A 16,592-nucleotide genomic window follows, 5' to 3' on the forward strand; every position below is an offset into this window, starting at 1 on the left:
CACCTAGTGCAATATCATACAGTACATGGATAATAAAGTGCACATTTCGTAATTGCGTACTCACAAAGAAGGAGCCAAAAAGTGAAGACAATACTTCCTTTAATTAAAGGGTAAAATAAAGTGCAACATACAAAATACAAAGCAAAGTTCTAGCATAAACCACTTCAAGTGGTAAAGTAAAAAAGTCCACTATGGGATAGCAATTAGCAAGACGCGTTTCGCCTATAATATAGGCTTCCTCAGTTGCTAATATTACCTGTCCGTTATTAGTCTTTTATACCTCTTTCTAATTGTTCCAATTTCTTCACCTGTTCTGTCTTAGTCTCTTTCGGATGACGTTTCCAATCGCGGCTGCATGTTAATGACGCGTGTCCGGTTCTTGATTTCCTGTTTCGGCTGTTGCTGGAACGCATATGCGCTCCATTCAATGGAAAAACTTTATTGTCCACATTGTTGCGCCAATTTCCATTTGTACACCCGGATATCCACAAAAATAGAATAAAAGAAATAATAAAACAAAGGATTTGATTAATATACCAAAGGGCTCCCCAGGAAAATAGTAAGAAAAGGGAATATGTAACCTTATATAAAATATGGTATCTAACACACCCAAATGGGAAAGCAGAAAGTGAAAATAAAGGAGAAGAGCTTATACATAATATACTTAAAGGAGAATGTGTACTCACACATGTAAAAGAGTAACTATATAAATAATAAGGTTAAAAATTAGAATTAAAAATCCTAAAATGTGAGGAGGAAAGTGTAAAATACAATAAAAAAGGGGTAACTGTACAAAAATCAGAGCAAAATGAGAGATGATGATAATTAAATTGTACATATTCTACACGATAAAAAGATAACTATAAAAAAAATTATGAATTAAGAAAATGACACATTTCAAAATCGGAATTGAGGCCATATGGTATCAGAGTATGAAAATTAAATATGAACTTCATTTCTTCTTTCCCTAACTTCTTTATATAATTGCCTCCCCTCCAATCTTTTTTAACCAGTTTTATTGCACAGAAGAACAGATCTTTAGGATCTTGATTATGAATATTTTTATAGTGTTGGGAGACAGAGTGTGTCTCCAAACCTTTCTTAATGTTGTGAACATGTTCTGCAATCCTTACATGGAGGGGCCGTATAGTTCTCTCTATATAAAGAAGGTTGCAGGGACATTTTAAGGCATAAATTATTCCTTTAGAGTGACATGTAAGGTGATCTTTAATCTTATATGTTTGTCCTATCAGTTCACTTATATCTATAAAATGTATTTTTTTACTTTTGGTTGCTCTACATGGTAAACATTCTCCACAGCCATAGAAACCTGTAAGGTTATTAATAAAATGATCTGGTTTGGCAGTTTCTAAATTGCTTTTAACTAAAATGTGTCTTAAGTTATTAGTGCCTCTATATATTATTTTTGGTTTTGGGGGCAAGATGGCTTTTAAAATAGGGTCGTCTCTTAGAATGTGCCAATGTTTGTTTATGGCTTGTTGAATTTTTTTAGTGCTTCCATTATATTTACATATAAAAGGAATTTCATTATAGTTCTGAGAACTGTGTTTAGGTTTATATTTCAGAAGTTGGTTCCTTTCTAAAAGTTTGACCTCTTCCATATTTTTCTTTAATTCTTTTTCATCATAACCCTTTTCTATAAATTGATTCATTAAATGCTCAGCTGGCTGCCTATTTCTTCTTTGTCCTTACAATTTCTCTTATTCTCTTAAACTGTCCTTTCGGGACATTTGTGAGCCAGGGGGTATGATGACAGCTGGTCCTATTAATGTAGCTGTTGGTGTCCACCGGCTTAAAATAATTTCTAGTAAAAATGGTTGATTCTTTAATATAAATATTCAAGTCAAGAAAATTGATCTCTGTACTGCTCATGTTACTGATAAGTTTAATGCCCCAATTGTTGGTATTGAGGAACTGTAGGAAATTAGTCAGTTCAAGATTACTGCCCGTCCATATAAAAAATATGTCATCTATATATTTGCGGTAGGACACAAAGTTTGCCGTCCAGTCATGACCACTGGAAATAAACTGTTCCTCCCAGTATGCCATGAAAAGATTGGCAAAACTGGGGGCAAACTTGGTGCCCATAGCTGTACCGCAGATCTGTAAGAAAAATTGGTCTTGAAAAATTATTTGTTAAAATAAGTAAAATTCCTTCTAAAATAAACTCTATTTGTTATTTCTTAAAAGACGATTTTTCTAAAAAATATTTTGCTGCTTCCAATCCTCTTTTGTGTGGGATTATACTTTATAATGAACTCACGTCACATGTGATTAGAAGATAACCTTCCTGCCACTCAGCTTGCTCCAATATTTGAAGCATATGAATAGTGTCTTTGAGGTAGTATGGATTTTTAACCACTAAAGGTTGCAGCATAATATCTATATACTCTGATATTCGGGTGGATACTGAATCAATGCCTGATATTATCGGTCTACCTGGTGGGTTGTATCGATCCTTATGCACCTTAGGTAGGTGGTAGAACACTGGTATTTTAGGGTGAGCAATAGACAAATATTTAGCTTCTTTTTCATTTATAATTTCTAATTGTTTTCCTTTAGAAATATATTCATCAAATTTTTTTGGGGTCTCTCCCATAGGGTTAGATGTTAATCGTTGGTACGTCAATGGATCTAGGAGAATTTTCTCTGCTTCTTTTATATATTTGTCTTTACCAAATATAACGATTCCCCCTCTCCCCCCCCCCCTTATCTGCTAGTTTGATTATAGTATCCTTATCCTTTTTCATCTCTTTTAGTGTTTTTTGTTCTCAACGTGATAGGTTTCGCTGATAGTTATTGGTTTTTTTTATTTTATCTACCTCTTTCATAACTACAATCTCAAAAGCCTTCATTTGATCAGAGATCATGTGTTTTGGAAAAAAGGTGGACTTTTCTTTAAGATCTGAGTGTATATAGTTTTCATTTTGTGTGGATATTAAAGGTTCTTCTTTTCCATGAAAGAATTTTTTAAGTGATAATATTCTAATAAAATGATTAAGATCAATAAAAAAAAAATCTAATTTATTAAAATCTGATGTAGGTGCAAATTTAAGACCCTTCTTAAAAAATTATCTTTGTTCTCTGGAGAGGTCTTCTTGTGTTAAATTAAAAATTCCCTCTACATCCGTCTCTTGTTCCGTTTCTCCCTGTATGTTTGTTCTTCTCCTCCTTCTTCTTCTTCCTCTTCTATGGGCCTCTGCCTCTTCCCGGGAGACTCTTGTGGGAGTGTCTTCTGAGACCATTGCAATCTGTTGATAGTCGGATCCTTCCGAAAAAACGAAGAGGAAGGTATATCTATTTGAAGTGGGTCAGATCTTTGTTGTGTCTGATGGTTTCTTACTACGGTTGTTGGTTCTGAATCTCTTCTTCTCCTGTTTACGGTGATCCTTTCTCTATCATTCTTTGAGCGTTCTCTTGGTATTCCATCTTTAACTGCTGAACTATAACTTTTTTGTAATTATCATTCTTTTGTGTGTAGCTTCTTTGCCCTAGAGTATTCTGTTCCCAATACATATTCTTATACTTTTGTATTGGTCTCTCTCTATAATCCCTCATCTTGTTTTCACGTCGGGGTGTGTATGTATTGGGGTGGGGATTTTGTCCCAACCTATCCCTATTGTGTCTATAGGGACTCCTTTCTCGTGTTCTTCCACCTTTATTTTGTCTTCTCACATTTCCTGTTTTATAATCGTTAACATCTCTAAGGTATTTCTTTTTCTTGATTTCTATGATGGTATCTTCTGTTTTGTCTACTTTTACTTTGATCTCCACTATTATAGATTTCTGGACTAGTGTTTTCAATAAGACTTTCTTTCCATTTTATAATATCCTCGTTTAATTTTGGTAAGTTTTCTTCCCTCCTGGCTACTATGTAGCCCATAAGGCTAAAGGAAAAGCCACCCAACATCTGGTTCCAACCCGTCATGAAATGAGGATCATCTCTATCAGAGGTTGGATCATTTGTGAATCTGAGACCTTTAGGTGTAATTCTTTCATTTACATATTTATTTAATGTTGCTATGTCCCATTTGGTTTTCATTTCCTTAATAAGTGCTTTCTCTAAATTATATTTACTTTTATCTACATTGCTGTAGTTTTGTGTCTGGGTGCTATCTTTCCCTCCTATAAAGCACATGTCTATATTATTAATACGATAATTTCTATCTGTTCTTCTGTGCAATAAAACTGGTTAAAAAAGATTGGAGGGGAGGCAACTATATAAAGAAGTTAGGGAAAGAAGAAATAAAGTTCATATTTAATTTTAATACTCTGATACCATATGGCCTCAATTCCGATTTTGAAATGTGTCATTTTCTTAATTCATAATTTTTTTATAGTTATCTTTTTATCATGTAGAATATGTACAATTTAATTATCATCATCTCTCATTTTGCTCTGATTTTTGTACAGTTACCCCTTTTTTATTGTATTTTACACTTTCCTCCTTCTCACATTTTAGGATTTTTAATTCTAATTTTTAACTTTATTATTTAAAAGTTACTCTTTTACATGTGTGAGTACACATTCTCCTTTAAGTATATTATGTATAAGCTCTTCTCCTTTATTTTCACTTTCTGCTTTCCCATTTGGGTGTGTTAGATACCATATTTTATATAAGGTTACATATTCCCTTTTCTTACTATTTTCCTGGGGAGCCCTTTGGTATATTAATCAAATCCTTTGTTTTATTCATTCTTTTATTCTATTTTTGTGGATATCCGGGTGTACAAATGGAAATTGGCGCAACAATGTGGACAATAATTTTTTTCCATTGAATGGAACGCATATGCGTTCCAGCAACAGCCGAAACAGGAAATCGAGAACCGGAAACGCGTCATTAACATGCAGCCGCGATTGGAAATGTCATCCGAAAGAGACTAAGACAGAACAGGTGAAGAAAATGGAACAATTAGAAAGAGGTATAAAAGACTAATAACGGACAAGTAATATTAGCAACTGAGGAAGCCTATATTATAGGCGAAACGCGTCTTGCTAATTGCTATCCCATAGTGGACTTTTTTACTTTACCACTTGAAGTGGTTTATGCTAGAACTTTGCTTTGTATTTTGTATTTTGCACTTTATTTTACCCTTTAATTAAAGGAAGTATTGTCTTCACAATCCTTGTGGACATTTTTCCTTTCTGGGACAAAGAATATACAATCAACATACCTCAAGGGAGTGGGATCCCTTCCAACTATCCCACAGGTGCCCAGATTGAGCCATCACTTTTTGGCTCCTTCTTTGTGAGTACACAATTACGAAATTTGCACTTTATTATCCATGTACTGTATGATATTGCACTAGGTGCATGTTTATTATTGTGTTTTTACAGCTATACCATTTGCACTTTTGCCATTATCCTATACCTTGAATCAAGATACTCCACCCACTGTGTACGTATATTTTTTATTGATTTAAGTGTGGATAGAGAGGTTACCACACGGGTGTTTTTGAGTTACTTGGTAATTTCTGGTTTACACGCTTAGACTCTGTATTTGTATTCTATATTTAACCCTGTAACTTTCCAAGACACCATAAAACCTGTACATGGGGGATACTGTTTTACTCGGAAGACTTCGCTGAACACAAATATTAGTGTTTCGAAACAGTAAAATGTATTACAATGACGATAACGTCAGTGACAGTGAAATTTTTTGCATTTTTCACACACAAATGGCCCTTACACAGACGATATAATTGTTGTGATATGTTTTACTGTTTTGAAACACTAATATTTGTGTTCAGCGAAGTCTCCCGAGTATAACAGTACCCCTCATGTACAATTTTTATGGTGTTTTCAAAAGTTACAGAGTCAAATATAAGGCTTGCGTTTCAGTTTTTTCACATTAAAATTCGCCAGGTTGGTTATGTTGTTTTTGAGACCGTACGGTAGCCCAGGAATGAAAATTACCCCCATGATGGCATACCCTTTGCAATAGTAGACAACCCAGGGTATTGCAAATGGGGTATGTTCAGTCTTTTTTAGTAGCCACTTATTCACAAACAGTGGCCAAAATTGGCATTCAAATTAGTTTTTTGCATTTTCAAATATTAACACTAACTTTGGCCAGTGTTTGTGACCAAGTGGCTACTAAAAAAGACTCGACTTACCCCATTTGCAATACCTTGGGTTGTCTACTTTTGTAAATGGTTTGCCATCATGGGGGTAATTCTTATTCCTGGGCTACCATATGGTCTTAAAGGCAACGTAACCAATCTGGCGAATTTCAATGTGAAATAAATGAAAAATGTAACAAGCTATATTTTACCCTGTAACTTCCCAAAACACCATAAAACCTGTACATAGGGGGTACTGTTTTACACGTAAGACATCGCTGAATACAAATATATGTATTTTATTGCAGTAAAAGCAAACAGTATTTTGACATTCACAGTTAGAATGTCACTTATAACTAAGAAAAGTTTTAAAAATCTTATTTTCTCCCATTTTTTTTATATTTTATTCATTTAAATTATGTTTCATAGCTAAAAATTTGATGTTAAATGAAAGCCCTGTTTCCCCTGAATAAAATGATATATAATAAGTGTGGGTGCATTTAATATGAAAGAGGTGAATTATGGTTGGACAGACATATAGCGCAAATGCCAGGTTTTGTTTACGTTTTGTTTTGATCACAACTTGCACATTTGGCTGCGGTCTTAACCCCTTAAGGACAGAGCTTCGGAAGCTTGTCTTTCACTTAATGACAACGGCATTTTTTGCTGTTTGCGTTCAACTGCAATTTGCATTTGACTAATTTATTGCACCGACGCATATTATATACCGTTTTTTTTAAAGGACAGAAAGGGCTTTAATTTGATGTAACATATATATATATATATATACATAAATGCTTATTTATTATAAAAAAAATACAGAAAAATGCAAAAAAAATGAAAAATGTTGTGTTTTTTTTTTTTTTTACAGTTTTTGCAATAATAATGTGTGCACAATTAGTGCAGGTTAAGGAAAGTAATTAAAAATAAATTCATTTAGTTGTTCTGATTTACAGAATATATAATGTGTCTGTGATTTTAAGTTTTTTTTCGTAGTTACAGGTCACAAAGCACAAGGAGTAAAATAAACTTTTAATGTGGAGCGATTTTAAAATTTGGTATGTTTGTCTTGTAAGCTTAATAGCCATAAAAGAAAACAAAATTGCCACACAAAAGTATATATTTATATAAAGTAGACACCACAGGCTATTTACCTAAGGTTGTTTTGACACTTTATACGTAGCCATTTTACCGCCAATCTCTGCTAAATATTAGAGTAAAATTTAGTTTTTTGGGGGTTTTGTCACACAAACTTATAACAAAGAACTTCTCATGTGTATTTTGTAAAGTTGGTGTGTGCTATTCCTGTACAAAGTTTTATTATGTGTTCAATTACTTCTGCTGAGTACAACGGTACCCCCATTGTATGTCTTTGGCACTATTTTGTGAAGCTACAGTGCCATATAGGAGTCCTGTCCTTTTCAGTATTCACAGTAGAATTTTGAGAGACAGATTTAATGAGCCTATGCTTCCATTCGGGGTATTATAACAGTTTGATTGTTCAAAAAATCCCACAAAGGCTTACCATTTGTAAAAGTAGACACTCCAGGGTATCTCATAAGGTGCATATTGTGCCTTAACATGCACCCATTTTTTTACCATTACATGCTAAAGTATGTGGTAAAAAATAATTTTGTGCATTTTTTACATACGGATTGCATTTTTGCTGGGCATTTTGTATATTTCATATGTGCCACTAAGTTCAAAACCTCCAAATTATGCTCAGCTAAGTCTTCTGAGTAAAAAGACATCCCCAATGAATGTCTTTGGCACTATTTTGTGAAGCTACAGTGCCATATAGGAGACCAAGCCATATCAGTTTTTACAGAACTTTGAATTTTGACGCTGGGCCTATGTGCAATTTCCAAGCATCTTCGCAGGTTTTAATTTCAAACTACCCCACAAAGGCCTACCATTTCTTAAAGAAGACATCCCAGGGTATTTCAAAAGGCATATTTTGAACCTTAGCGTGGGATCATTTTTCCGCTAGCTTGTACCAGGTGTAGTGGTAATAAGCGTTTTTTCTGCCTTGTTGACACACAAAGTGAGTTTGCACAGTATATTTTGCAAACCTTATGAGTACCACCACTCTATAATACTTTATATGTTGCTCAGCTATGTCGGCTGAGTACAAAAATACCTCCGTATGTACCTTTGCCAGGTATATGTGGATGTTGAAGGGTCACATTTGAGACGCAGCCATTCAGTTTTTTTCTAACTTTGAAGTTTTACGCTGTGTTCCAATTTGGAGTAGTTTAGATGGTTGGTTATTGAAACTTCCCCACAAACACATACTATTTATTAAAGAATACACCCTGGGGTAATTCAAAAGGCATATTTTGAACCTTAGCGTGGGATCATTTTTTTGCTAGCTTGTACCAGGTGTAGTGGTAATGAGCGTTATTAAATTTATTTTTTTACTTTTTAAAACTTTTTTTTACTTTTTAAAACTATTTTGTAAACTTTTGTTTTGCTTATTAATTTTTTTAGTTTCCTAAAGTTTCGTAAAACTTTTCTTTTACAGATTTAACATTTTTCTAAGCTTTTTTTTTTACCGTTAACCCCTAACTAACATTAAGCAGCACTAACCGTAAATTCCCCATTTTCCCATAACTCCCACCCACCCCACCTAGAAAAAAATATTTAATTATACAATATTTAAATTAGTTAATTAAATAAATTGAACCCCTGAGGATTAAAAAATAAATAAAAGTTAATTGTCAGGGGTTAAAAAAAATTAGATCACAGTATAATACTGTGATCTGTGTTTTTATCACTGTAGGCAGTGATCGACTGGCAGGGAAGGGGTTAATTTTTATTTGGACTGGGTAAAGGGGGTGTTTTTTTTTTTTTTTTTACTTAAACGTTATTAAAACTTGTGTTAACTTAATTTTTAACTTTTGAAAGCTTATTTTAAAACTTTTTTTTAACGTTAACCCCTAGTTAGCCTAACACCAAATCCCCCAATTCCCCACTAACTTCCCCCCTCCCCAGCTAGCTAAATATATAATTTTAAAATACTTAAATTAATTAATAAAATAAATTTAACCCCTGAGGGTTAAAAAAAAGAATTAAACCTCAGGGGTTGAAAAAAAAATCAGATCATAGTAAAATGTAATCCCTGCCAATTGATCACTGTAGTCAGTGATCAATTGGCAGAGAAGGGGTTATTTTTTTTATTAAAATGGGTAAAGGGGGGTGGGATTTTAATTGAACTTTATTTTTTTTTCACCAGGGGGCAGGATCAGCACTGATCCGTCTCCATGCACTTCACACTGAACCCGGAAGTGCAGGGAGGCAGAAGGTAAGTATACAGAGCACATGTGCTCGCTCTGACATGCTGTCAGAGCGGGCACATGTACTGGGACAGCCCGATCCGGTGCTCCCGGTCTGCCTCTAATACAGAGGCCGACCGGAGCACCATTAACCTCGCGATCGCTGCGATTGCGGCGATCTGGGGATAATTTTACCGCGTGACGGACAAGGTCCGTCACTCGGCGTTAAGGGTTTCCCCTGAGTGACGGACCTCGTCCGTCACTCGTCCTTAAGGGGTTAATAGCCCAGTGGGCCTGGTGCTGACAATTATGAGGGGCCTAAGTACAGAATCTTATCGACCAAAAACACTAAAACAGTCATATCTCTCCAGCATTATGTATCTGGTGGAGATGTTGCCGGATGGAAACTCATAGGATGCAGCTATAAAAAAACTCTTTTGATTCTTTTAAATATGCTAATCTCTCTCTAATTCATTCTTTCATCTTTCAGGTAAATCCATACCTCCTAATAGCAGTGCCCAGTGAAGCAGGAAGTCAATGGGCGGTTTAAAAGGGTGGGCCACTGACGCGGATCATGTAACCAGAACTTCTGAAAGGGCCGAATATGCCCCAAGAGGAGGCGTGTCTGCCCAAAGAATTGGAATGCTAGCCTGGCATGAATGCATGTCAGGCTACCTGCCAATCATGCATGCTGGCCAACAGCATCATGAGCTTGGCATAAATGTGTCTAATGATGCACTCGCTCCATGCTTGCTAAGGACTGTCCCCTAGCACTCACATGTCCACTTGTCTCCTTACCTTCTTACTAGCAGAGAGAAACTCCTGGTATACAGTCTGAGACAGAGAAAAGATGGATTTAGTGAGTGTAGAAGAAAGCAAACATGCCACATTGTTAGAGAGACCAAAGTCAGCATTATCTTAACTAATTTCATTTCAGCTAGTCCACACAAGTTTTGTTTCCATATATCCCTCTTAAGTTTCCATACTTAAGCAAGAGTATGTGAAGAGTAGTTCGGGTTGCCACCTTTCTTGGGGAAAAAAATACAGGCCTTACTAATTATGTATGTGTGACATCACATGATGTAACTCACAAGGAGTGACAAAGAAAATTCTGTGAAATCACCAAAAAAACTACTTGGTTTGATTCTGCTGTATAGATGGATTGTTCCCAGTGTCTCCCTGTCTCCCAGTGTCCCCATGTCACTCACTGTCCCCTAGTGTCTGTGTCCCCAAGTCACTAGGGGACACTGTGAGACATGGGGACACTGAGACACTTGGGGAGACTCAGGGACACTGAGATTATCTATCACAGTGTCTCAGTGCCCCATGTCTCTTAGTGTTCCCATGCCTCTGTCTCCTGGGGACACTGGGAGACATGGGGACAATGATACACTAGGGACACTGGGAGACATGGGCACACAGACACTGGGAGAAATGGGAACACTGAGACACTGGCTGGGAGACATGGGGACACTGTGTCCCTAGTGTCTGTGTCTCCATGTCTCCCAGCATCCCCTAGTGTCTCAGTGTTCCCAGGTCTCAGTGTCCCCTAGTGTTTCAGTGTCCCCATGTGTGTCTGTGTCCCCGTGTCTCCAAGTGTCTCAGCGTCCCCAGTGAGCTCCATGCGCCCCATGTCTCATAGTGTCCCCTAGTGTTTCAGTGTCCCCATGTCTCCCTGCAGCCTTTACCCCATCCCTCACTTCCCTGAGCTGTAGGCTGTCTCTGCAGGCTGGGAGCTGCTGTCTGGATCTCTGTGCTGTGTAGCTGCTCCCCACACACAGCGGCCCCTACTGGCCGGTAATGGTATTGCAGAGTAATCTCTATTTATACTGAGAAAAATACCGGCATTTGTATTGCCGGTATTAATGCAATATAAGCACCGGCCAGGCTGCCTTAAATAAATACCGGCCAGGTGAACAACCCTAAGAGTAGTGTGTAAAATAAATAAGTAAATATATATATATATATATATATATATATATATATATATGTTAAAAGGCCTGAACTTGTGGAGGACTGAATTTGTGGGAGGAGTAAGTCCCCTACTTAAACTCCCAGCCCCTACTCACCTCTGCCTTTCAGCTGATTGTTTTGTCCCCATAGCAACCAGCACTTCCTGTCCAGCTTCCCTCCAGAATTTTTTCCTGTTTCCAGCAGTCAGACGTCCTGACCAGTCCTCTGTCCGTTTGAGGCCTTCCACTCGGTTCCCGGTCAAGGTACCCGGTTTCCGGTCACGAGACCGGCACGTTCACGTAAGTTAGGCGTAGGAAATAGCGCCCCGCTATTAACCGCCGTTCGGGCCTAAAAACGTAGGGGTAGGCTCCCTCTATCATATTTGTACAAATACACGCTTTTTTAACCGATTTCAGTGTTCACGCCAAAACAGACGAACGCTCGGCACTTTATCACTGCTTTTACATATTCGTACGGAAACTACCTAATCTATTATTATTTATATACACAGTAATATTATTACGGGCATTCTCTTATTTCCGTTTGGTCACCCAGGACCAATCTATTTCGTACGATTAAAACACAAACACCTTGCTCTAAATCCATATTCGGCTAGTTCTTATTCAAATAGGCTACAGTATGCACTAAGTTCTATTTCACGAATTCTACTTTTCTTTACGTATATTCCCTGTTCGGTCATATTGCTACTGATACCTTTTTTTGTCAGTTTGGGGATATAATTAGCTTGTTTAAAAATCTGCCTTGTGATTTTCTTTCTATGTTAACCAGTTAATTTGTTTTACTACTTTTTAAAATATCCACGTCTATCATAAACGTACGGTTTCTATACACTGTGGCAGGATGGCCAGGCTCTTCACAAACTTCAAATGCAACAGTCAGGATAAAATAGTACTGCAGTTTATTGTCACTTTCCACAATATATACAAGGTTGTGCTCTCCCACAAAATAAAACAAAAAGAAAATAAATCCTACTCCAACTTGGAGACTTACTAAACAACAGTATTACTAACTATCCAACTGGCCAGCTAATCTAGTTCCCAGTTTTAAACAAAATGAAATACAGCACTTTAAGCAGGTTTCACACAGTACCTTTGTCTCAGGCTTAACTGCCTCCTCTCTCCCAGCTGTTAGACTCTCTGATGTCTTCAGAGGCTAACCTTTTAAAACCCTAGTGCTGGTTAATTACATTCACCTGGTATATAACATTCAAGGGGTGACTCCCACCAATTAACCCCATCATGCTGGGAATAGAGAGCACTCCAATCTATTACTAACATAGAAATCCTCTCTGACCTTGCCACAACACATATTTACCTATTAAACACTTCATTTTGTCACACATACTAATAAATACTGTTTATAAACACAATATCCGGCACATAAACGTCTGTACTATTCATTTTCCATATAATCACGCTGTCACATATTTTTGGCTTTACAGACTGCATCGGTTTCTCGCTTTTTCTGCGCTAAAGTTGTTTATTTCAAGGTCTTTTATTACAGGAACAGGTATTGTATTTTATCACTTTGCATTATAAAGCCATAGGCCTAAAATGTTTACATATTGGGTTTTATTACTTACCTCCACACCTGTCGTTAACTATGGAATTTTTCTTCGGTTAACCCTTAGCTCCAGTATTATTCTAGGCTTCCCCCGGTTCTACACAGTTAAACCGTTTAGCATAACGTAATTTCTTTATGTCAAACCAAGGTATAGTTCACAACTCGTTTGTTACTACACCTCATATAAAACCTATCACGGTCTCAAGTTCATTACTACTTTTCCACAGGCTTACGCCCACGGTACGTTAATTCTTTACTATTATTTCTACTCAGACATACGGTCATACAGCCATCAGGCTCCGGTAAACACCAAAACCTGACCCGGTACTCAGCCATACCTTCAGGTACTTACGTCTATACCCAAATACGTCCAATCGTCACCCCAAGGCCTCATCCAGCCTTCTCACAAATATCTATTTCAGCCCAGTCACACACTTAAACCTTCCAGATCCCTCAATGCAGGATCTCACGTTGCGCCCCTAACAAACAACCTACTCCCAATTCAAATCATACGCCACCACGATACGCATAAATACGTCAACATCTGTCTTAAAGCCTCAGGACTCTTCCTCAAGGACAGCATAAGACGAGACTTACCACACTTATTACCACCAGAAGGTTCCAGATACCATTCGCAAGAAGTCAAGGTTAGTATCTACACAACATTGCAGTCCTCTCACCTTATCCTTAAATATACAATCGAACTGGCTACAGGGTCTAGGCTAATGCCTTAGCGCACCCTATCAGAAAACCCGTCCCAGCGAGGCCTTCCATCCCCCCCCCACCTCAACACGGAGGTACGGCCCCACGCCCAAATCATAGTTACAAGCCTCGCATGCCCTACTACAGGGCGCTAGTCAGGGCCTCACCTGTCACGGCCACACGTTTTGATTTCTCTCTACTGTCACCGAGAGGCCAACATCCCGCCACCACGTCTGTGGCAACTACGTCATAAGCCAAATCATAGGTAGAGCCTTTCACTGCCACTTGGCATTAGCAGGGCCTCACCTATCCAAACATTCAACAGTTAAGTTTTTCGCTTTGGCATCTAGCATTACAGTCCAGTTCTATATACACCACCCCACATACCCCGCCTACTTACCTTATGCCCCTTCTAATATATCTTTCACATAATCATTCCTTTTAGAATGTCCCAAGAACCTATTCCAACCAAAGAATTGACAGAAGAAACTCCATTCACGCCTACCAGACCCGGGTCTCCAGGCGAATCACTCACTCTTTCAACCCCCACGTCCTTGAGAGCATGGACTATTCCCATAATTACGGCCGAGCTTAGGCTCAGGGGAATCCCCTTTCCGGCCACAGCTAGGAAGGCTGAACTTTATAGGCTACTTACTCACCAAGCCCCCGAGCCCAGGCCAGGGACTAGCTCTCAAGGACAACCACCAAGCAACAGCACGGCCACCCAGGATACCCTGGCAGAGATCTTGGCCAATCTACAGACCCTCAATAGCAGGCTATCTAAGGTGGAAAGCGCCATCTCCTCCCCAGGTACTACCACGGTAGTCCCAGTCGCTTTCAAGGCTCTACCTACTATACCAACATGCCCTCCTATACTCCCCTCTCCAGCACCGGGCACAGCCATTACACCATTTGAGTCACCAGCACACTCCGTCCCTGACTCTATCAGGAAAGATATCCTAGACGGGAAGGATGTGTGTCTGGTGTCCTTGCTCATAGCCTCACAGGATGTACTCGAGAACAAGGCATTCAATTACGGTGATATCTCTGTGGTGCTCAAGACAAGGGATCCCAGGCTTAATCATCTGGTGGATTATCTCACCACAGGGTTCACTAAAGGGTTTCTCACGGGTATTGTAGCCATTCCCCCAGGTACACTAGAATGCCCTAATCTCCAGTCAGCACGTTTAGACCCAGTCTCCATAGACACTCTCATTGCCTCTGAAATCACCAACGGTTTCATGATCGGCCCCTTCACCTCTTCACCATTCTCCTCCTGGCGCACTAACCCCATTGGTATTGCTATTCACAAATATTCCAAAAAAACAAAAAAAACAAACAAACAAAAAAAAAAAGTCTAATTATTGATTTATCGGCATTTTCCACACTTGGAGTCCCTTTGTCCACAGCCAAAACTATAGGCCCCACAACTAAATTGACCTTTCTGGGGATAGAACTGGACTCGGTTAACCTCAGAGCTAGCCTCCCCCACGACAAACTGTCACGTTTGAGAGGGGAGATGACTTGTTCCTGCGGAATGATGTTTGCACTAGAAAATAACTTCAGTCCCTTCTCGGATCCCTGAACTTTGCGATGCGCATCATTCCGCAGGGAAGGTCTTTCATATCCAGACTCCTTTGCCTGCTGCACGGAGTTCCGGACTCTGGCACAGTTTCTTTGGACCCCCACGCCAAGGCTGACTTAGCTATGTGGGGGAAGTTTTTGAAGGACTGGAATGGAATCTCCATGTTTATTCCCCCTCTCTCCACCTCTTCACCCATCATCCACACAGACGCAGCAGCCAATACCGGTTTTGCAGCCATTTTTGGGAACCACTGGTTCAGGGGCCATTGGCCCACTGATTCGGATGCCTTGCCAGGATTCAGAGAGACCTCAGCACTATTTGAAATTTATCCCATTGTGGCGGCCGCACACACCTGGGGTCATCTCTGGTCTGGCAAGGCAGTCAAATGCTACTCTGATAACTCGGCAGCTTGCGAAATCGTGAACAAAGGGCGATCATCTTCCCTGACCATCATGCGGCTGATTCGCAAGCTGACCTGGTTGGCAGCATCCGGCCAGTTTCACTTAGTTTGTTTTCACATCCCGGGTATTCACAACACGGCCACTGACGCTCTTTCTCATTCTCAATTTCAGGCATTTTCTCAGGCACTCCCAACGGCTCACCTACAACCATCCAGGACACCACGGTTCCACGATCTAATCCTGGATTAAGCACACTCTTGAACCACGCTAGAGCACTCACTAAGCATTATCACCAAACACGGCTATCACTTACAATAGGGCTCTTAATATATTTAATAAATTCACAGCAGAGTTCGGTTTACAAGGTGACTTCTCTATTCAAACCATGGTGGCTTTTGCCTCTTTTTTCCACCTACACCTTAAACTATCTCGCAACACCATTAAACTATATCTCACGGGGGTCCAGCACCACAGCCTCACCTTTTTTTCCTAACAACACACCTTTCCTGTCTTCATACCCCGTCAAAAAGGTTTTGAAAGGAATATCAAAGGTTTCACCTCCACTCTCTACCATTAGATTACCTATAGATGGGCCTATCTTCAGGTCACTTAGCAATCTCCTTGACACAGCCCCATTCGACATCGGCACAAATACGGTGATCAAATCTGCTTTATATCTCGCTTTCTACGGTTTTCTCAGACCTAGAGAGTTCACCGTAATTTGTCAAGGAGATACGAAGCTAAGACTTAAAATATCACACCTCACTAAAATAGAGGATCACTACCAACTTTCGATCCCTACAACTAAAACCAACCGGTCACTACACCCTACTATAATTCCTCTCTTCCCTACTGATCATGCCTGGTGTCCGGTAAAAGTACTAGACCACCTATGGTCAACTCTGCACGGTCACCTACTGGACTCTCCGCTCTTAACACTACAAGGGCACCCGTTAACCACAGCAAAATTGATGGTTCATATCAGAATTCTGTTATCTAAGCTCGGACA

Source organism: Pelobates fuscus, chromosome 6 (assembly GCF_036172605.1).
Source record: "Pelobates fuscus isolate aPelFus1 chromosome 6, aPelFus1.pri, whole genome shotgun sequence".
Taxonomy (NCBI): Eukaryota; Metazoa; Chordata; class Amphibia; order Anura; family Pelobatidae; genus Pelobates; species Pelobates fuscus.